The 22,675-nt window shown below is 46.9% G+C and overlaps 9 non-coding genes across 9 annotated transcripts; all 9 read right to left on the reverse strand.

Annotated features, from left to right (window-relative positions):
- Positions 1-10,109: 10,109 nt before the first annotated feature.
- trnaq-cug (transfer RNA glutamine (anticodon CUG)) lies at positions 10,110-10,181 on the reverse strand. Its single transcript has one exon. It is a non-coding gene; the product is annotated as a tRNA-Gln (tRNA).
- Positions 10,182-10,236: 55 nt separating this feature from the next.
- Positions 10,237-10,309, reverse strand: trnaf-gaa (transfer RNA phenylalanine (anticodon GAA)). Its single transcript has one exon. It is a non-coding gene; the product is annotated as a tRNA-Phe (tRNA).
- A 1,192-nt stretch (positions 10,310-11,501) lies between these two features.
- Positions 11,502-11,573, reverse strand: trnaq-cug (transfer RNA glutamine (anticodon CUG)). The gene has a single exon. It is a non-coding gene; the product is annotated as a tRNA-Gln (tRNA).
- A 1,320-nt stretch (positions 11,574-12,893) lies between these two features.
- On the reverse strand, positions 12,894-12,965 carry trnaq-cug (transfer RNA glutamine (anticodon CUG)). Its single transcript has one exon. It is a non-coding gene; the product is annotated as a tRNA-Gln (tRNA).
- Positions 12,966-15,677: 2,712 nt separating this feature from the next.
- trnaq-cug (transfer RNA glutamine (anticodon CUG)) lies at positions 15,678-15,749 on the reverse strand. The gene has a single exon. It is a non-coding gene; the product is annotated as a tRNA-Gln (tRNA).
- A 2,839-nt stretch (positions 15,750-18,588) lies between these two features.
- trnaf-gaa (transfer RNA phenylalanine (anticodon GAA)) lies at positions 18,589-18,661 on the reverse strand. The gene has a single exon. It is a non-coding gene; the product is annotated as a tRNA-Phe (tRNA).
- A 1,192-nt stretch (positions 18,662-19,853) lies between these two features.
- trnaq-cug (transfer RNA glutamine (anticodon CUG)) lies at positions 19,854-19,925 on the reverse strand. The gene has a single exon. It is a non-coding gene; the product is annotated as a tRNA-Gln (tRNA).
- Positions 19,926-19,980: 55 nt separating this feature from the next.
- On the reverse strand, positions 19,981-20,053 carry trnaf-gaa (transfer RNA phenylalanine (anticodon GAA)). Its single transcript has one exon. It is a non-coding gene; the product is annotated as a tRNA-Phe (tRNA).
- A 1,319-nt stretch (positions 20,054-21,372) lies between these two features.
- Positions 21,373-21,445, reverse strand: trnaf-gaa (transfer RNA phenylalanine (anticodon GAA)). The gene has a single exon. It is a non-coding gene; the product is annotated as a tRNA-Phe (tRNA).
- Between the last annotated feature and the right edge of the window lie 1,230 nt (positions 21,446-22,675).

The raw sequence follows: 22,675 nt of genomic DNA on the forward strand, positions 1-22,675 counted from the left end.
ACATGTCAGATCTCATGCTATTGTAGTACTGCTTCCTACTTTCTGACTATTTAAATGCATTGGCCAGCAATTACAGTCTCTATTTCATGTCCTATTATTATTGAACTTTTCATTTTATGCCATTGAACTTTTCATTTTATGCTGTGTACTCCATGTCTACCCACTTATTCTGTCCATTAGTTTCTCATGCTATCGTAGTAGTATTTCCTACTTTCTGACTATTTAAATGCATTGCCCAGCAGTTACGGTCTCTATTTTATGTCCTATTATTATTGAACTTTTTATTTTATTCCATGTACTCCATTTCTACCCACTTATTTTTTCCATTAGCTTTGGAACCGCTTATCACTGCTTGCAGTTATATTTATTATTATTATTATTATTTTTCTGCCCTAAAACTGAATGGGCAGCCCAAACTGTAAGTGCTAGAATTATGAAACTTGGTAGGATGATGTCAATTCCTCCCCGCTACTCAGATAATCCGACCCAACCATGTCGGCCAGATGGGGGCGCCGTGGCGCCCCCTAACGTGTTTTGATTGATATCTCCTGTCCTGTTAGTCCTATAATTGAAATTCATATTTCTACTGATAGAGACATCCTTGCCCTACCAACTTGCCATTTGGACTATTAAGCTCCGCCTACTTAGATTTTTTGCTAATTTGCATAATTTGCAAAACCTACTTTTGCTTGTAATTCCTACACCGTCTGACGGAATCAGAGAAATGAGGTATCAAACTGATCAGGTCTGTGAGCTGATCCATAATCATTCAAATAACCCTGACATTTGTGTATGATACAGCCACTAGCCACGCCCAAAGACTACCTAAATTTAGCTAGTATTGGTCTGACTGTTATAACTTGGCCATACCCTAGCCTACCTTCACCAAATTTTAAATCCTATCCCCGTACCCCATTCTGGGGACACTGTTGAAGGCGGGCCGCATTTCGTCAATAGGGGGCGCTACAACTAAAAACTGCCAATATCTCCTGACTGCCTTTACCGATCCAAATGAAATTTGGCATACATGTACTACTCTGAAGCCTGAGGTCAGGTATCTATCAGAGCAGTCATTAATCATAAAACCCTAGCCACCATCAGCCAATCAAAATCAAGCAGCATTCTGACAGGCCTTTGACAGGCTTAACAACAGCTGATCTGAACAAAAATAGGCTTGTACATTTGTCTCCTAACCACTAGCAATCCCTGCGAAGGCCACACCAATTGTCCACATGGGGGCGCTACAGCGACAGGATTTGCATTTCTGCTTATTTCTATTGAACTGTTAATGATAAAATTGAGATTTGTTACTTATCTAATGCACTGGCCCATGCCAAATTCAAATCCATGTAGAACTTCATCCTATCTCTTTCCGCTTTTGCGTATTTTATAGGAGTCTAAAAACATGACATTTCGTTAACCTCCTTGGATTTTCAACCAACCTATGTAAATCTGATATCATTCAAATCAGGAGACAGTCCTGGTATACAATTATTCAAAAAATCCTAAACTTTCTATAAGGTACGGCGACCAGCCACATCCAGACCATACAGGTGCCACGCCCACTTCAATCAGACAGCTGTATCTCAGGCCTGCCTCAGCCAATCACTACCAAACTTGAATATGTCATCAAGGACGGTAGTGGGTAAGGGCCCTCCAAATTTCTTGCCGATCGGTCAAACGGGGGCGCTACAGCAATGCAATATGTGTCTCTAAACCTGCAAAACCAGTGAAAGTGACATTTATCTCATTTCTGTTCAAGTCTCATATTACTGGTAAAAATCCTTTGTACTGCAAGTTCTGTGAGTCATGCCAAATCAAGATATATGTATTGCATAATAACAGTCATCTGCATTCCCTTGTGATATTTAAAAACTGAGTAAATGAAATATTCCTATAACTTTAACAATCTACACCCCATGTAAGTGATTCTGGTGTCAAGTCAATCAAGACACTGCCGTCAGGGATGATTATTAAAAAATACCTGACCTTTCTGTATAATATGGCCACCAGCCACACCCAACCTGCATCATTTATAAGCCGATTTCAATCAAACAGCTAAATCTCAGGCATGCTTCATCCAATCCTCACGAAATTTGAAGCACAAATGTACCACTTGCCCACAGACAGACCCTCCAACTTTGATGTCGATCGGTCAAACGGGGGCGCTACGGCGACTGTTCATATGTGTCTAAGAGCAAACTTGGCTGAGAAGGCCTAAAAGTATTGAATAAAATTTATGCATGGAGCGCAGGCTCCACCTGCTAGCCAAACCATTTCAATTCCTATTTTAATCAAACAGCTAAATCTCAGGCATTCTTCATCCGATTCTCACCAAATTTTACCCACTAATGTAGCACGGCCTCCCACAGAGACCCACCAACTTTGGTGCCGATCAGTCAAACAGGGGCGCTACAGCCACTGTTCATATGCCATCATCCCAAACCATATATTCAGTCAAGCTCAGGCACTTCACCAGACAGATCTACATTGGTGATATTTCTCCTAAGCAGATGCAATTACATTTTCCTCCTGTTTCTCATCCACCATTTTTCTTATCCTAACTAAACATTTCTACTGTAACATCAACATGTCAGATCTCATGCTATTGTAGTACTGTTTCCTACTTTCTGACTATTTAAATGCATTGGCCAGCAATTACAGTCTCTATTTCATGTCCTATTATTATTGAACTTTTCATTTTATGCCATTGAACTTTTCATTTTATGCTGTGTACTCCATGTCTACCCACTTATTCTGTCCATTAGCTTCTCATGCTATCGTAGTAGTATTTCCTACTTTCTGACTATTTAAATGCATTGCCCAGCAGTTACGGTCTCTATTTTATGTCCTATTATTATTGAACTTTTCATTTTATTCCATGTACTCCATTTCTACCCACTTATTCTTTCCATTAGCTTTGGAACCGCTTATCACTGCTTGCAGTTATATTTATTATTATTATTATTATTTTTCTGCCCTAAAACTGAATGTACAGCCTAAACCGTAAGTGCTAGAATTATGAAACTTGGTAGGATGATGTCAATTCCTCCCCGCTACTCAGATAATCCGACCCAACCATGTCGGCCAGATGGGGGCGCCGTGGCGCCCTCTAACGCGTTTTGATTGATATCTCCTGTCCTGTTAGTCCTATAATTGAAATTCATATTTCTACTGATAGAGACATCCTTGCCCTACCAACTTGCCATTTGGACTATGAAGCTCCGCCTACTTAGATTTTTTGCTAATTTGCATAATTTGCAAAACCTACTTTTGCTTGTAATTCCTACACCGTCTGACGGAATCAGACAAATGAGGTATAAAACCGATCAGGTCTCTGAGCTGATGAATAATAATTCAAATAACCCTGATATTGGTCTATCATTCGGCCACTAGCCACGCCCAAAGTCTACGTAAATTTAGCCAGTATTGGTCTGACTGTTATAACTTGGCCATACCTTAGCCTACCTTCAGCAAATTTGAAATCCTATCTCTGTACCAAATTCTGGGGACACTGTTGAAGGCGGGCCGCATTTCGTCATTAGGGGGCGCTACAACTAAAAACTGCCAATATCTCCTGACTTCCTTTACCGATCCAAATGAAATTTGGCATACATGTACTACTCTGAAGCCTGAGGTCAGGAATCTATCAGGGCAGTCATTAGTCATAAAACCCTAGCCACCATCAGCCAATCAAAATCAAGCAGCATTCTGACAGGCCTTTGACAGGCTTAACAACAGCTGATCTGAACAAAAATAGGCTTGTACATTTGTCTCCTAACCCCTAGCAATCCCTGCGAAGGCCACCCCAATTGTCCACATGGGGGCGCTACAGCGACAGGATTTGCATTTCTGCTTATTTCTATTGAACTGTTAATGATAAAATTGAGATTTGTTACTTATCTAATGCACTGGCCCATGCCAAATTCAAATCCATGTAGAACTTCATCCTATCTCTTTCCGCTTTTGCGTATTTTATAGGAGTCTAAAAACATGACATTTCGTTAACCTCCTTGGATTTTCATCCAACCTATGTATATCTAGTATTATTCAAATCAGGAGACAGTCCTGGTATACAATTATTAAAAAAATCCTAAACTTTCTATAAGGTACGGTGACCAGCCACATCCAGACCATACAGGTGCCACGCCCACTTCAATCAGACAGCTGTATCTCAGGCCTTCCTCAGCCAATCACTACCAAACTTGAATATGTCATCAAGGACGGTAGTGGGTAAGGGCCCTCCAAATTTCTTGCCGATCGGTCAAACGGGGGCGCTACAGCAATGCAATATGTGTCTCTAAACCTGCAAAACCAGTGAAAGTGACATTTATCTCATTTCTGTTCAAGTCTCATATTACTGGTAAAAATCCTTTGTACTGCAAGTTCTGTGAGTCATGCCAAATCAAGATATATGTATTGCATAATAACAGTCATCTGCATTCCCTTGTGATATTTAAAAACGGATTAAATGAAATATTCCTATAACTTTAACAATCTACACCCCATGTAAGTGATTCTGGTGTCAAGTCAATCAAGACACTGCCGTCAGGGATGATTATTAAAAAATACCTGACCTTTCTGTATAATATGGCCACCAGCCACACCCAACCTGCATCATTTATAAGCCGATTTCAATCAAACAGCTAAATCTCAGGCATGCTTCATCCAATCCTCACGAAATTTGATGCACAAATGTACCACTTGCTCACAGACAGACCCTCCAACTTTGATGCCGTATCGGTCAAATGGGGGTGCTACGGCGACTGTTCATATGTGTCTAAGAGCAAACTTGGCTGAGAAGGCCTAAAAGTATTGAATAGAAATTATCCATTGAGCGCAGGCTCCACCTGCTGGCCAAACCATTTCAATTCCTATTTCAATCAAACAGCTAAATCTCAGGCATTCTTCATCCGATTCTCACCAAATTTTACCCACTAATGTAGCACGGCCTCCCACAGAGACTCACCAACTTTGGTGCCGATCAGTCAAACAGGGGCGCTACAGCCACTGTTCATATGCCATCATCCCAAACCATATATTCAGTCAAGCTCAGGCACTTCACCAGACAGATCTACATTGGTGATATTTCTCCTAAGCAGATGCAATTACATTTTCCTCCTGTTTCTCATCCACCCTTTTTCTTATCCTAACTAAACGTTTCTACTGTAACATCAACATGTCAGATCTCATGCTATTGTAGTACTGTTTCCTACTTTCTGACTATTTAAATGCATTGGCCAGCAATTACAGTCTCTATTTCATGTCCTATTATTATTGAACTTTTCATTTTATGCCATTGAACTTTTCATTTTATGCTGTGTACTCCATGTCTACCCACTTATTCTGTCCATTAGCTTCTCATGCTATCGTAGTAGTATTTCCTACTTTCTGACTATTTAAATGCATTGCCCAGCAGTTACGGTCTCTATTTTATGTCCTATTATTATTGAACTTTTCATTTTATTCCATGTACTCCATTTCTACCCACTTATTCTTTCCATTAGCTTTGGAACCGCTTATCACTGCTTGCAGTTATATTTATTATTATTTTTCTGCCCTAAAACTGAATGTACAGCCTAAACCGTAAGTGCTAGAATTATGAAACTTGGTAGGATGATGTCAATTCCTCCCCGCTACTCCGATCATCCGACCCAACCATGTCGGCCAGATGGGGGCGCCGTGGCGCCGTGGCGCCCCCTAACGTGTTTTGATTGATATCTCCTGTCCTGTTAGTCCTATAATTGAAATTCATATTTCTACTGATAGAGACATCCTTGCCCTACCAACTTGCCATTTGGACTATTAAGCTCCGCCTATTTAGATTTTTTGCTAATTTGCATAATTTGCAAAACCTACTTTTGCTTGTAATTCCTACACCGTCTGACGGAATCAGACAAATGAGGTATAAAACTGATCAGGTCTCTGAGCTGATGAATACTAATTCAAATAACCCTGATATTGGTCTATCATACGGCCACTAGCCACGCCCAAAGTCTACGTAAATTTAGCCAGTATTGGTCTGACTGTTATAACTTGGCCATACCTTAGCCTACCTTCACCAAATTTGAAATCCTATCCCCGTACCCCATTCTGGGGACACTGTTGAAGGCGGGCCGCATTTCGTCAATAGGGGGCGCTACAACTAAAAACTGCCAATATCTCCTGACTGCCTTTACCGATCCAAATGAAATTTGGCATACATGTACTACTCTGAAGCCTGAGGTCAGGTATCTATCAGGGCAGTCATTAATCATAAAACCCTAGCCACCATCAGCCAATCAAAATCAAGCAACATTCTGACAGGCCTTTGACAGGCTTAACAACAGCTGATCTGAACAAAAATAGGCTTGTACATTTGTCTCCTAACCCCTAGCAACCCCTGCGAAGGCCACCCCAATTGTCCACATGGGGGCGCTACAGCGACAGGATTTGCATTTCTGCTTATTTCTATTGAACTGTTAATGATAAAATTGAGATTTGTTACTTATCTAATGCACTGGCCCATGCCAAATTCAAATCCATGTAGAACTTCATCCTATCTCTTTCCGCTTTTGCGTATTTTATAGGAGTCTAAAAACATGACATTTCGTTAACCTCCTTGGATTTTCAACCAACCTATGTATATCTAGTATTATTCAAATCACGAGACCGGCTTTCCGCCGAAAGACCGGAAAAATTGCTAAAGCAAAAACGGAGCGATGACAGCTCATTTCACTCAACTGTTAAGATCAACGGAGTATTTATAAATTGAAGTGCTTGAAGCACAAGAACTCTGGGACCTTCTAGTGGAAGTGCTGCTTCGGGATGCTTGACAACTCCGTCGACTTTTCCAATAAATGCCTCCAAAAAAGCTCGTTCCATCAGAAACTTGTAAACAACACCAGAAGGCAGCATGGTTTTACAGTGCGGGTTGGATTTTTCTTCAAGAACTACTACGCTCTTTGAGCAAATTGTGTATGTAGACGTACACTTTGCCAGTCCACTTGCTGCAGAATTGTCAGCTAAGAGAAATGCGTGTATCCTCCATTTCTTTTTCTCACCACGATGCAGGTGAATCTGGCACGACTGTGTTCTTATAATCACGTCGGACACTTTCATTTTCCTTACCTCTGATCTCCAAGCACTCCGACCACCGGGAGAAAGAGAAAGCGTGGCCCGTATGGGGATCGAACCCATGACCTTGGCGTTATTAACACCACGCTCTAACCAGCTGAGCTAACCGGCCAAGCGGCAGAAAAGGTCGGCTACACCACATGCAAAAAGTGCAAAAGAAACGTTTTTGGGCAAGAGTGCGCCTTGGGGCGCAAAACAGAGCCCATGACAGGTCCCACCGAGATTTGAACTCGGATCGCTGGATTCAGAGCCCAGAGAGCTAACCATTACACCATGGAACCAGCGGGTACATCGCAGCCCAAGGCGGAGACGAGCTCCAAGACTCACGTCACGTGCTGCCAGAACCCGGGATTGAACCAGGGACCTTTAGACCTTCAGTGTAACGCTCTCCTAACTGAGCTATTCCGGCACAACCGTGAGCTCCACTCTTGCCGTTTTTTGCCTCTTTCTTTGGAGCCCATCTCCCCACCTGAGCCACATGCAGTGAATGTCAACCTGGAGCAGCAGCAAGCTATGAGAAGTGTCCGATTTTAAGCCATAGTACGGTACACGAGTCAGGTGAGAGGCTCTTCTCAGGCTAACACGAGACTGTTGCTCAACAAAGACAATATGTCAGACAGTGGAATGTGTGAGAAAGTGCACAGATGCAAGGATGGGCAAGAAGGCGGTCAGAAGTGTGAAGCTGAGATGCCTCTGTGTAGTTTTTAGCTAGGGGAACTGTAATGAGCCAGCCTCAGGGCTCCGCTTGCCAGGGGTTGAGCGGAAATGTGGAGTACCTGTCTTGAGATAAGACTGAATTAGCTGGAGTTCAGCGCTGAGTGTACAGTTATTAAAAGAGCCGCTTTGCATTGGCCGGGAATCGAACCCGGGCCTCCCGCGTGGCAGGTGAGAATTCTATCACTGAACCACCCATGCAAACACACGAGACCGGCTTTCCGCCGAACGACCGGAAAAATTGCTAAAGCAAAAACGGAGCGATGACAGCTCATTTCACACAACTGTTAAGATCAACGGAGTATTTATAAATTGAAGTGCTTGAAGCACAAGAACTCTGGGACCTTCTAGTGGAAGTGCTGCTTCGGGATGCTTGACAACTCCGTCGACTTTTCCAATAAATGCCTCCAAAAAAGCTCGTTCCATCAGAAACTTGTAAACAACACCAGAAGGCAGCATGGTTTTACAGTGCGGGTTGGATTTTTCTTCAAGAACTACTACGCTCTTTGAGCAAATTGTGTATGTAGACGTACACTTTGCCAGTCCACTTGCTGCAGAATTGTCAGCTAAGAGAAATGCGTGTATCCTCCATTTCTTTTTCTCACCACGACGCAGGTGAATCTGGCACGACTGTGTTCTTATAATCACGTCAGACACTTTCATTTTCCTTACCTCTGATCTCCAAGCACTCCGACCACCGGGAGAAAGAGAAAGCGTGGCCCGTATGGGGATCGAACCCATGACCTTGGCGTTATTAGCACCACGCTCTAACCAGCTGAGCTAACCGGCCAAGCGGCAGAAAAGGTCGGCTACACCACATGCAAAAAGTGTAAAAGAAACGTTTTTGGGCAAGAGTGCGCCTTGGGGCGCAAAACAGAGCCCATGACAGGTCCCACCGAGATTTGAACTCGGATCGCTGGATTCAGAGCCCAGAGAGCTAACCATTACACCATGGAACCAGCGGGTACATCGCAGCCCAAGGCGGAGACGAGCTCCAAGACTCACGTCACGTGCTGCCAGAACCCGGGATTGAACCAGGAACCTTTAGATCTTCAATCTAACGCTCTCCCAACTGAGCTATTCCGGCACAACCGTGAGCTCCACTCTTGCCGTTTTCTGCCTCTTTCTTTGGAGCCCATCTCCCCACCTGAGCCACATGCAGTGAATGTCAACCTGGAGCAGCAGCAAGCTATGAGAAGTGTCCGATTTTAAGCCATTGTACGGTACACGAGTCAGGTGAGAGGCTCTTCTCAAGCTAACACGAGACTGTTGCTCAACAAAGACAATATGTCAGACAGTGGAATGTGTGAGAAAGTGCACAGATGCAAGGATGGGCAAGAAGGCGGTCAGAAGTGTGAAGCTGAGATGCCTCTGTGTAGTTTTTAGCTAGGGGAACTGTAATGAGCCAGCCTCAGGGCTCCGCTTGCCAGGGGTTGAGCGGAAATGTGGAGTACCTGTCTTGAGATAAGACTGAATTAGCTGGAGTTCAGCGCTGAGTGTACAGTTATTAAAAGAGCCGCTTTGCATTGGCCGGGAATCGAACCCGGGCCTCCCGCGTGGCAGGCGAGAATTCTACCACTGAACCACCCATGCAAACACACGAGACCGGCTTTCCGCCGAAAGACCGGAAAAATTGCTAAAGCAAAAACGGAGCGATGACAGCTCATTTCACACAACTGTTAAGATCAACGGAGTATTTATAAATTGAAGTGCTTGAAGCACAAGAACTCTGGGACCTTCTAGTGGAAGTGCTGCTTCGGGATGCTTGACAACTCCGTCGACTTTTCCAATAAATGCCTCCAAAAAAGCTCGTTCCATCAGAAACTTGTAAACAACACCAGAAGGCAGCATGGTTTTACAGTGCGGGTTGGATTTTTCTTCAAGAACTACTACGCTCTTTGAGCAAATTGTGTATGTAGACGTACACTTTGCCAGTCCACTTGCTGCAGAATTGTCAGCTAAGAGAAATGCGTGTATCCTCCATTTCTTTTTCTCACCACGACGCAGGTGAATCTGGCACGACTGTGTTCTTATAATCACGTCGGACACTTTCATTTTCCTTACCTCTGATCTCCAAGCACTCCGACCACTGGGAGAAAGAGAAAGCGTGGCCCGTATGGGGATCGAACCCATGACCTTGGCGTTATTAGCACCACGCTCTAACCAGCTGAGCTAACCGGCCAAGCGGCAGAAAAGGTCGGCTACACCACATGCAAAAAGTGCAAAAGAAACGTTTTTGGGAAAGAGTGCGCCTTGGGGCGCAAAACTGAGCCCATGACAGGTCCCACCGAGATTTGAACTCGGATCGCTGGATTCAGAGCCCAGAGTGCTAACCATTACACCATGGAACCAGCGGGTACATCGCAGCCCAAGGCGGAGACGAGCTCCAAGACTCACGTCACGTGCTGCCAGAACCCGGGATTGAACCAGGGACCTTTAGATCTTCAGTCTAACGCTCTCCCAACTGAGCTATTCCGGCACAACCGTGAGCTCCACTCTTGGCGTTTTCTGCCTCTTTCTTTGGAGCCCATCTCCCCACCTGAGCCACATGCAGTGAATGTCAACCTGGAGCAGCAGCAAGCTATGAGAAGTGTCCGATTTTAAGCCATAGTACGGTACACGAGTCAGGTGAGAGGCTCTTCTCAAGCTAACACGAGACTGTTGCTCAACAAAGACAATATGTCAGACAGTGGAATGTGTGAGAAAGTGCACAGATGCAAGGATGGGCAAGAAGGCGGTCAGAAGTGTGAAGCTGAGATGCCTCTGTGTAGTTTTTAGCTAGGGGAACTGTAATGAGCCAGCCTCAGGGCTCCGCTTGCCAGGGGTTGAGCGGAAATGTGGAGTACCTGTCTTGAGATAAGACTGAATTAGCTGGAGTTCAGCGCTGAGTGTACAGTTATTAAAAGAGCCGCTTTGCATTGGCCGGGAATCGAACCCGGGCCTCCCGCGTGGCAGGCGAGAATTCTACCACTGAACCACCCATGCAAACACAAGAAAACGGCTTTCGGCCGAAAGACCGGAAAAATTGCTAAAGCAAAAACGGAGTGATGACAGCTCATTTCACACAACTGTTAAGATCGACGGAGTATTTATAAATTGAAGTGCTTGAAGCACAAGAACTCTGGGACCTTCTAGTGGAAGTGCTGCTTCGGGATGCTTGACAACTCCGTCGACTTTTCCAATAAATGCCTCCAAAAAAGTTCGTTCCATCAGATACTTGTAAACAACACCAGAAGACAGCATGGTTTTACAGTGCGGGTTGGATTTTTCTTCAAGAACTACTACGCTCTTTGAGCAAATTGTGTATGTAGACGTACACTTTGCCAGTCCACTTGCTGCAGAATTGTCAGCTAAGAGAAATGCGTGTATCCTCCATTTCTTTTTCTCACCACGACGCAGGTGAATCTGGCACGACTGTGTTCTTATAATCACGTCGGACACTTTCATTTTCCTTACCTCTGATCTCCAAGCACTCCGACCACCGGGAGAAAGAGAAAGCATAGCCCGTATGGGGATCGAACCCATGACCTTGGCGTTATTAGCACCACGCTCTAACCAGCTGAGCTAACCGGCCAAGCGGCAGAAAAGGTCGGCTACACCACATGCAAAAAGTGCAAAAGAAACGTTTTTGGGCAAGAGTGCGCCTTGGGGCGCAAAACTGAGCCCATGACAGGTCCCACCGAGATTTGAACTCGGATCGCTGGATTCAGAGCCCAGAGTGCTAACCATTACACCATGGAACCAGCGGGTACATCGCAGCCCAAGGCGGAGACGAGCTCCAAGACTCACGTCACGTGCTGCCAGAACCCGTGATTGAACCAGGGACCTTTAGATCTTCAGTCTAACGCTCTCCCAACTGAGCTATTCCGGCACAACTGTGAGCTATGCTCTTGCCGTTTTCTGCCTCTTTCTTTGGAGCCCATCTCCCCACCTGAGCCACATGCAGTGAATGTCAACCTGGAGCAGCAGCAAGCTATGAGAAGTGTCCGATTTTAAGCCATAGTACGGTACACGAGTCAGGTGAGAGGCTCTTCTCAAGCTAACACGAGACTGTTGCTCAACAAAGACAATATGTCAGACAGTGGAATGTGTGAGAAAGTGCACAGATGCAAGGATGGGCAAGAAGGCGGTCAGAAGTGTGAAGCTGAGATGCCTCTGTGTAGTTTTTAGCTAGGGGAACTGTAATGAGCCAGCCTCAGGGCTCCGCTTGCCAGGGGTTGAGCGAAAATGTGGAGTACCTGTCTTGAGATAAGACTGAATTAGCTGGAGTTCAGCGCTGAGTGTACAGTTATTAAAAGAGCCGCTTTGCATTGGCCGGGAATCGAACCCGGGCCTCCCGCGTGGCAGGCGAGAATTCTACCACTGAACCACCCATGCAAACACAAGAGACCGGCTTTCCGCCGAAAGACCGGAAAAATTGCTAAAGCAAAAACGGAGTGATGACAGCTCATTTCACACAACTGTTAAGATCAACGGAGTATTTATAAATTGAAGTGCTTGAAGCACAAGAACTCTGGGACCTTCTAGTGGAAGTGCTGCTTCGGGATGCTTGACAACTCCGTCGACTTTTCCAATAAATGCCTCCAAAAAAGTTCGTTCCATCAGATACTTGTAAACAACACCAGAAGGCAGCATGGTTTTACAGTGCGGGTTGGATTTTTCTTCAAGTACTACTACGCTCTTTGAGCAAATTGTGTATGTAGACGTACACTTTGCCAGTCCACTTGCTGCAGAATTGTCAGCTAAGAGAAATGCGTGTATCCTCCATTTCTTTTTCTCACAACGACGCAGGTGAATCTGGCACGACTGTGTTCTTATAATCACGTCAGACACTTTCATTTTCCTTACCTCTGATCTCCAAGCACTCCGACCACCGGGAGAAAGACAAAGCGTGGCCCGTATGGGGATCGAACCCATGACCTTGGCGTTATTAGCACCACGCTCTAACCAGCTGAGCTAACCGGCCAAGCGGCAGAAAAGGTCGGCTACACCACATGCAAAAAGTGCAAAAGAAACGTTTTTGGGCAAGAGTGCGCCTTGGGGCGCAAAACTGAGCCCATGACAGGTCCCACCGAGATTTGAACTCGGATCGCTGGATTCAGAGCCCAGAGTGCTAACCATTACACCATGGAACCAGCGGGTACATCGCAGCCCAAGGCGGAGACGAGCTCCAAGACTCACGTCACGTGCTGCCAGAACCCGGGACTGAACCAGGGACCTTTAGATCTTCAGTCTAACGCTCTCCCAACTGAGCTATTCCGGCACAACCGTGAGCTCCACTCTTGCCGTTTTCTGCCTCTTTCTTTGGAGCCAATCTCCCCACCTGAGCCACATGCAGTGAATGTCAACCTGGAGCAGCAGCAAGCTATGAGAATTGTCCGATTTTAAGCCATAGTACGGTACACGAGTCAGGTGAGAGGCTCTTCTCAAGCTAACACGAGACTGTTGCTCAACAAAGACAATATGTCAGACAGTGGAATGTGTGAGAAAGTGCACAGATGCAAGGATGGGCAAGAAGGCGGTCAGAAGTGTGAAGCTGAGATGCCTCTGTGTAGTTTTTAGCTAGGGGAACTGTAATGAGCCAGCCTCAGGGCTCCGCTTGCCAGGGGTTGAGCGGAAATGTGGAGTACCTGTCTTGAGATAAGACTGAATTAGCTGGAGTTCAGCGCTGAGTGTACAGTTATTAAAAGAGCTGCTTTGCATTGGCCGGGAATGGAACCCGGGCCTCCCGCGTGGCAGGCGAGAATTCTACCACTGAACCACCCATGCAAACACAAGAGACCGGCTTTCCGCCGAAAGACCGGAAAAATTGCTAAAGCAAAAACGGAGTGATGACAGCTCATTTCACACAACTGTTAAGATCAACGGAGTATTTATAAATTGAAGTGCTTGAAGCACAAGAACTCTGGGACCTTCTAGTGGAAGTGCTGCTTCGGGATGCTTGACAACTCCGTCGACTTTTCCAATAAATGCCTCCAAAAAAGTTCGTTCCATCAGATACTTGTAAACAACACCAGAAGGCAGCATGGTTTTACAGTGCGGGTTGGATTTTTCTTCAAGTACTACTACGCTCTTTGAGCAAATTGTGTATGTAGACGTACATTTTGCCAGTCCACTTGCTGCAGAATTGTCAGCTAAGAGAAATGCGTGTATCCTCCATTTCTTTTTCTCACCACGACGCAGGTGAATCTGGCACGACTGTGTTCTTATAATCACGTCGGACACTTTCATTTTCCTTACCTCTGATCTCCAAGCACTCCGACCACCGGGAGAAAGACAAAGCGTGGCCCGTATGGGGATCGAACCCATGACCTTGGCGTTATTAGCACCACGCTCTAACCAGCTGAGCTAACCGGCCAAGCGGCAGAAAAGGTCGGCTACACCACATGCAAAAAGTGCAAAAGAAACGTTTTTGGGCAAGAGTGCGCCTTGGGGCGCAAAACTGAGCCCATGACAGGTCCCACCGAGATTTGAACTTGGATCGCTGGATTCAGAGCCCAGAGTGCTAACCATTACACCATTGAACCAGCGGGTACATCGCAGCCCAAGGCGGAGACGAGCTCCAAGACTCACGTCACGTGCTGCCAGAACCCGGGACTGAACCAGGGACCTTTAGATCTTCAGTCTAACGCTCTCCCAACTGAGCTATTCCGGCACAACCGTGAGCTCCACTCTTGCCGTTTTCTGCCTCTTTCTTTGGAGCCAATCTCCCCACCTGAGCCACATGCAGTGAATGTCAACCTGGAGCAGCAGCAAGCTATGAGAATTGTCCGATTTTAAGCCATAGTACGGTACACGAGTCAGGTGAGAGGCTCTTCTCAAGCTAACACGAGACTGTTGCTCAACAAAGACAATATGTCAGACAGTGGAATGTGTGAGAAAGTGCACAGATGCAAGGATGGGCAAGAAGGCGGTCAGAAGTGTGAAGCTGAGATGCCTCTGTGTAGTTTTTAGCTAGGGGAACTGTAATGAGCCAGCCTCAGGGCTCCGCTTGCCAGGGGTTGAGCGGAAATGTGGAGTACCTGTCTTGAGATAAGACTGAATTAGCTGGAGTTCAGCGCTGAGTGTACAGTTATTAAAAGAGCTGCTTTGCATTGGCCGGGAATGGAACCCGGGCCTCCCGCGTGGCAGGCGAGAATTCTACCACTGAACCACCCATGCAAACACAAGAGACCGGCTTTCCGCCGAAAGACCGGAAAAATTGCTAAAGCAAAAACGGAGTGATGACAGCTCATTTCACACAACTGTTAAGATCAACGGAGTATTTATAAATTGAAGTGCTTGAAGCACAAGAACTCTGGGACCTTCTAGTGGAAGTGCTGCTTCGGGATGCTTGACAACTCCGTCGACTTTTCCAATAAATGCCTCCAAAAAAGTTCGTTCCATCAGATACTTGTAAACAACACCAGAAGGCAGCATGGTTTTACAGTGCGGGTTGGATTTTTCTTCAAGTACTACTACGCTCTTTGAGCAAATTGTGTATGTAGACGTACACTTTGCCAGTCCACTTGCTGCAGAATTGTCAGCTAAGAGAAATGCGTGTATCCTCCATTTCTTTTTCTCACAACGACGCAGGTGAATCTGGCACGACTGTGTTCTTATAATCACGTCAGACACTTTCATTTTCCTTACCTCTGATCTCCAAGCACTCCGACCACCGGGAGAAAGACAAAGCGTGGCCCGTATGGGGATCGAACCCATGACCTTGGCGTTATTAGCACCACGCTCTAACCAGCTGAGCTAACCGGCCAAGCGGCAGAAAAGGTCGGCTACACCACATGCAAAAAGTGCAAAAGAAACGTTTTTGGGCAAGAGTGCGCCTTGGGGCGCAAAACTGAGCCCATGACAGGTCCCACCGAGATTTGAACTCGGATCGCTGGATTCAGAGCCCAGAGTGCTAACCATTACACCATGGAACCAGCGGGTACATCGCAGCCCAAGGCGGAGACGAGCTCCAAGACTCACGTCACGTGCTGCCAGAACCCGGGACTGAACCAGGGACCTTTAGATCTTCAGTCTAACGCTCTCCCAACTGAGCTATTCCGGCACAACCGTGAGCTCCACTCTTGCCGTTTTCTGCCTCTTTCTTTGGAGCCAATCTCCCCACCTGAGCCACATGCAGTGAATGTCAACCTGGAGCAGCAGCAAGCTATGAGAATTGTCCGATTTTAAGCCATAGTACGGTACACGAGTCAGGTGAGAGGCTCTTCTCAAGCTAACACGAGACTGTTGCTCAACAAAGACAATATGTCAGACAGTGGAATGTGTGAGAAAGTGCACAGATGCAAGGATGGGCAAGAAGGCGGTCAGAAGTGTGAAGCTGAGATGCCTCTGTGTAGTTTTTAGCTAGGGGAACTGTAATGAGCCAGCCTCAGGGCTCCGCTTGCCAGGGGTTGAGCGGAAATGTGGAGTACCTGTCTTGAGATAAGACTGAATTAGCTGGAGTTCAGCGCTGAGTGTACAGTTATTAAAAGAGCTGCTTTGCATTGGCCGGGAATGGAACCCGGGCCTCCCGCGTGGCAGGCGAGAATTCTACCACTGAACCACCCATGCAAACACAAGAGACCGGCTTTCCGCCGAAAGACCGGAAAAATTGCTAAAGCAAAAACGGAGTGATGACAGCTCATTTCACACAACTGTTAAGATCAACGGAGTATTTATAAATTGAAGTGCTTGAAGCACAAGAACTCTGGGACCTTCTAGTGGAAGTGCTGCTTCGGGATGCTTGACAACTCCGTCGACTTTTCCAATAAATGCCTCCAAAAAAGTTCGTTCCATCAGATACTTGTAAACAACACCAGAAGGCAGCATGGTTTTACAGTGCGGGTTGGATTTTTCTTCAAGTACTACTACGCTCTTTGAGCAAATTGTGTATGTAGACGTACATTTTGCCAGTCCACTTGCTGCAGAATTGTCAGCTAAGAGAAATGCGTGTATCCTCCATTTCTTTTTCTCACCACGACGCAGGTGAATCTGGCACGACTGTGTTCTTATAATCACGTCGGACACTTTCATTTTCCTTACCTCTGATCTCCAAGCACTCCGACCACCGGGAGAAAGACAAAGCGTGGCCCGTATGGGGATCGAACCCATGACCTTGGCGTTATTAGCACCACGCTCTAACCAGCTGAGCTAACCGGCCAAGCGGCAGAAAAGGTCGGCTACACCACATGCAAAAAGTGCAAAAGAAACGTTTTTGGGCAAGAGTGCGCCTTGGGGCGCAAAACTGAGCCCATGACAGGTCCCACCGAGATTTGAACTTGGATCGCTGGATTCAGAGCCCAGAGTGCTAACCATTACACCATTGAACCAGCGGGTACATCGCAGCCCAAGGCGGAGACGAGCTCCAAGACTCACGTCACGTGCTGCCAGAACCCGGGACTGAACCAGGGACCTTTAGATCTTCAGTCTAACGCTCTCCCAACTGAGCTATTCCGGCACAACCGTGAGCTCCACTCTTGCCGTTTTCTGCCTCTTTCTTTGGAGCCAATCTCCCCACCTGAGCCACATGCAGTGAATGTCAACCTGGAGCAGCAGCAAGCTATGAGAATTGTCCGATTTTAAGCCATAGTACGGTACACGAGTCAGGTGAGAGGCTCTTCTCAAGCTAACACGAGACTGTTGCTCAACAAAGACAATATGTCAGACAGTGGAATGTGTGAGAAAGTGCACAGATGCAAGGATGGGCAAGAAGGCGGTCAGAAGTGTGAAGCTGAGATGCCTCTGTGTAGTTTTTAGCTAGGGGAACTGTAATGAGCCAGCCTCAGGGCTCCGCTTGCCAGGGGTTGAGCGGAAATGTGGAGTACCTGTCTTGAGATAAGACTGAATTAGCTGGAGTTCAGCGCTGAGTGTACAGTTATTAAAAGAGCTGCTTTGCATTGGCCGGGAATGGAACCCGGGCCTCCCGCGTGGCAGGCGAGAATTCTACCACTGAACCACCCATGCAAACACAAGAGACCGGCTTTCCGCCGAAAGACCGGAAAAATTGCTAAAGCAAAAACGGAGTGATGACAGCTCATTTCACACAACTGTTAAGATCAACGGAGTATTTATAAATTGAAGTGCTTGAAGCACAAGAACTCTGGGACCTTCTAGTGGAAGTGCTGCTTCGGGATGCTTGACAACTCCGTCGACTTTTCCAATAAATGCCTCCAAAAAAGTTCGTTCCATCAGATACTTGTAAACAACACCAGAAGGCAGCATGGTTTTACAGTGCGGGTTGGATTTTTCTTCAAGTACTACTACGCTCTTTGAGCAAATTGTGTATGTAGACGTACATTTTGCCAGTCCACTTGCTGCAGAATTGTCAGCTAAGAGAAATGCGTGTATCCTCCATCTCTTTTTCTCACCACGACGCAGGTGAATCTGGCACGACTGTGTTCTTATAATCACGTCGGACACTTTCATTTTCCTTACCTCTGATCTCCAAGCACTCCGACCACCGGGAGAAAGACAAAGCGTGGCCCGTATGGGGATCGAACCCATGACCTTGGCGTTATTAGCACCACGCTCTAACCAGCTGAGCTAACCGGCCAAGCGGCAGAAAAGGTCGGCTACACCACATGCAAAAAGTGCAAAAGAAACGTTTTTGGGCAAGAGTGCGCCTTGGGGCGCAAAACTGAGCCCATGACAGGTCCCACTGAGATTTGAACTTGGATCGCTGGATTCAGAGCCCAGAGTGCTAACCATTACACCATGGAACCAGCGGGTACATCGCAGCCCAAGGCGGAGACGACCTTCAAGACTCACGTCATGTGCTGCCAGAACCCGGGATTGAACCAGGGACCTTTAGATCTTCAGTCTAACGCTCTCCCAACTGAGCTATTCCGGCACAACCGTGAGCTCCACTCTTGCCGTTTTCTGCCTCTTTCTTTGGAGCCCATCTCCCCACCTGAGCCACATGCAGTGAATGTCAACCTGGAGCAGCAGCAAGCTATGAGAAGTGTCCGATTTTAAGCCATAGTACGGTACACGAGTCAGGTGAGAGGCTCTTCTCAAGCTAACACGAGACTGTTGCTCAACAAAGACAATATGTCAGACAGTGGAATGTGTGAGAAAGTGCACAGATGCAAGGATGGGCAAGAAGGCGGTCAGAAGTGTGAAGCTGAGATGCCTCTGTGTAGTTTTTAGCTAGGGGAACTGTAATGAGCCAGCCTCAGGGCTCCGCTTGCCAGGGGTTGAGCGGAAATGTGGAGTACCTGTCTTGAGATAAGACTGAATTAGCTGGAGTTCAGCGCTGAGTGTACAGTTATTAAAAGAGCCGCTTTGCATTGGCCGGGAATCGAACCCGGGCCTCCCGCGTGGCAGGCGAGAATTCTACCACTGAACCACCCATGCAAACACAAGAGACCGGCTTTCTGCCGAAAGACCGGAAAAATTGCTAAAGCAAAAACGGAGTGATGACAGCTCATTTCACACAACTGTTAAGATCAACGGAGTATTTATAAATTGAAGTGCTTGAAGCACAAGAACTCTGGGACCTTCTAGTGGAAGTGCTGCTTCGGGATGCTTGACAACTCCGTCGACTTTTCCAATAAATGCCTCCAAAAGAGTTCGTTCCATCAGATACTTGTAAACAACACCAGAAGGCAGCATGGTTTTACAGTGCGGGTTGGATTTTTCTTCAAGTACTACTACGCTCTTTGAGCAAATTGTGTATGTAGACGTACACTTTGCCAGTCCACTTGCTGCAGAATTGTCAGCTAAGAGAAATGCGTCTATCCTCCATTTCTTTTTCTCACCACGACGCAGGTGAATCTAGCACGACTGTGTTCTTATAATCACGTCGGACACTTTCATTTTCCTTACCTCTGATCTCCGAGCACTCCGACCACCGGGAGAAAGAGAAAACGTGGCCCGTATGTGGATCGAACCCATGACCTTGGCGTTATTAGCACCACGCGCTAACCAGCTGAGCTAACCGGCCAAGCGGCAGAAAAGGTCGGCTACACCACATGCAAAAAGTGCAAAAGAAACGTTTTTGGGCAAGAGTGCGCCTTGGGGCGCAAAACTGAGCCCATGACAGGTCCCACCGAGATTTGAACTCGGATCGCTGGATTCAGAGCCCAGAGTGCTAACCATTACACCATGGAACCAGCGGGTACATCGCAGCCCAAGGCGGAGACGAGCTCCAAGACTCACGTCACGTGCTGCCAGAACCCGGGATTGAACCAGGGACCTTTAGATCTTCAGTCTAACGCTCTCCCAACTGAGCTATTCCGGCACAACCGTGAGCTCCACTCTTGCCGTTTTCTGCCTCTTTCTTTGGAGCCCATCTCCCCACCTGAGCCACATGCAGTGAATGTCAACCTGGAGCAGCAGCAAGCTATGAGAAGTGTCCGATTTTAAGCCATAGTACGGTACACGAGTCAGGTGAGAGGCTCTTCTCAAGCTAACACGAGACTGTTGCTCAACAAAGACAATATGTCAGACAGTGGAATGTGTGAGAAAGTGCACAGATGCAAGGATGGGCAAGAAGGCGGTCAGAAGTGTGAAGCTGAGATGCCTCTGTGTAGTTTTTAGCTAGGGGAACTGTAATGAGCCAGCCTCAGGGCTCCGCTTGCCAGGGGTTGAGCGGAAATGTGGAGTACCTGTCTTGAGATAAGACTGAATTAGCTGGAGTTCAGCGCTGAGTGTACAGTTATTAAAAGAGCCGCTTTGCATTGGCCGGGAATCGAACCCGGGCCTCCCGCGTGGCAGGCGAGAATTCTACCACTGAACCACCCATGCAAACACAAGAGACCGGCTTTCCGCCGAAAGACCGGAAAAATTGCTAAAGCAAAAACGGAGTGATGACAGCTCATTTCACACAACTGTTAAGATCAACGGAGTATTTATAAATTGAAGTGCTTGAAGCACAAGAACTCTGGGACCTTCTAGTGGAAGTGCTGCTTCGGGATGCTTGACAACTCCGTCGACTTTTCCAATAAATGCCTCCAAAAGAGTTCGTTCCATCAGATACTTGTAAACAACACCAGAAGGCAGCATGGTTTTACAGTGCGGGTTGGATTTTTCTTCAAGTACTACTACGCTCTTTGAGCAAATTGTGTATGTAGACGTACACTTTGCCAGTCCACTTGCTGCAGAATTGTCAGCTAAGAGAAATGCGTCTATCCTCCATTTCTTTTTCTCACCACGACGCAGGTGAATCTGGCACGACTGTGTTCTTATAATCACGTCGGACACTTTCATTTTCCTTACCTCTGATCTCCAAGCACTCCGACCACCGGGAGAAAGAGAAAGTGTGGCCCGTATGGGGATCGAACCCATGACCTTGGCGTTATTAGCACCACGCTCAAACCAGCTGAGCTAACCGGCCAAGCGGCAGAAAAGGTCGGCTACACCACATGCAAAAAGTGCAAAAGAAACGTTTTTGGGCAAGAGTGCGCCTTGGGGCGCAAAACTGAGCCCATGACAGGTCCCACCGAGATTTGAACTTGGATCGCTGGATTCAGAGCCCAGAGTGCTAACCATTACACCATGGAACCAGCGGGTACATCGCAGCCCAAGGCGGAGACGAGCTTCAAGACTCACGTCATGTGCTGCCAGAACCCGGGATTGAACCAGGGACCTTTAGATCTTCAGTCTAACGCTCTCCCAACTGAGCTATTCCGGCACAACCGTGAGCTCCACTCTTGCCGTTTTCTGCCTCTTTCTTTGGAGCCCATCTCCCCACCTGAGCCACATGCAGTGAATGTCAACCTGGAGCAGCAGCAAGCTATGAGAAGTGTCCGATTTTAAGCCATAGTACGGTACACGAGTCAGGTGAGAGGCTCTTCTCAAGCTAACACGAGACTGTTGCTCAACAAAGACAATATGTCAGACAGTGGAATGTGTGAGAAAGTGCACAGATGCAAGCATGGGCAAGAAGGCGGTCAGAAGTGTGAAGCTGAGATGCCTCTGTGTAGTTTTTAGCTAGGGGAACTGTAATGAGCCAGCCTCAGGGCTCCGCTTGCCAGGGGTTGAGCGGAAATGTGGAGTACCTGTCTTGAGATAAGACTGAATTAGCTGGAGTTCAGCGCTGAGTGTACAGTTATTAAAAGAGCTGCTTTGCATTGGCCGGGAATGGAACCCGGGCCTCCCGCGTGGCAGGCGAGAATTCTACCACTGAACCACCCATGCAAACACAAGAGACCGGCTTTCCGCCGAAAGACCGGAAAAATTGCTAAAGCAAAAACGGAGTGATGACAGCTCATTTCACACAACTGTTAAGATCAACGGAGTATTTATAAATTGAAGTGCTTGAAGCACAAGAACTCTGGGACCTTCTAGTGGAAGTGCTGCTTCGGGATGCTTGACAACTCCGTCGACTTTTCCAATAAATGCCTCCAAAAAAGTTCGTTCCATCAGATACTTGTAAACAACACCAGAAGGCAGCATGGTTTTACAGTGCGGGTTGGATTTTTCTTCAAGTACTACTACGCTCTTTGAGCAAATTGTGTATGTAGACGTACATTTTGCCAGTCCACTTGCTGCAGAATTGTCAGCTAAGAGAAATGCGTGTATCCTCCATTTCTTTTTCTCACCACGACGCAGGTGAATCTGGCACGACTGTGTTCTTATAATCACGTCGGACACTTTCATTTTCCTTACCTCTGATCTCCAAGCACTCCGACCACCGGGAGAAAGACAAAGCGTGGCCCGTATGGGGATCGAACCCATGACCTTGGCGTTATTAGCACCACGCTCTAACCAGCTGAGCTAACCGGCCAAGCGGCAGAAAAGGTCGGCTACACCACATGCAAAAAGTGCAAAAGAAACGTTTTTGGGCAAGAGTGCGCCTTGGGGCGCAAAACTGAGCCCATGACAGGTCCCACCGAGATTTGAACTTGGATCGCTGGATTCA

The sequence above is a fragment of the Brienomyrus brachyistius genome, chromosome 11, assembly GCF_023856365.1.
Source record: "Brienomyrus brachyistius isolate T26 chromosome 11, BBRACH_0.4, whole genome shotgun sequence".
NCBI classification, from domain to species: domain Eukaryota; kingdom Metazoa; phylum Chordata; class Actinopteri; order Osteoglossiformes; family Mormyridae; genus Brienomyrus; species Brienomyrus brachyistius.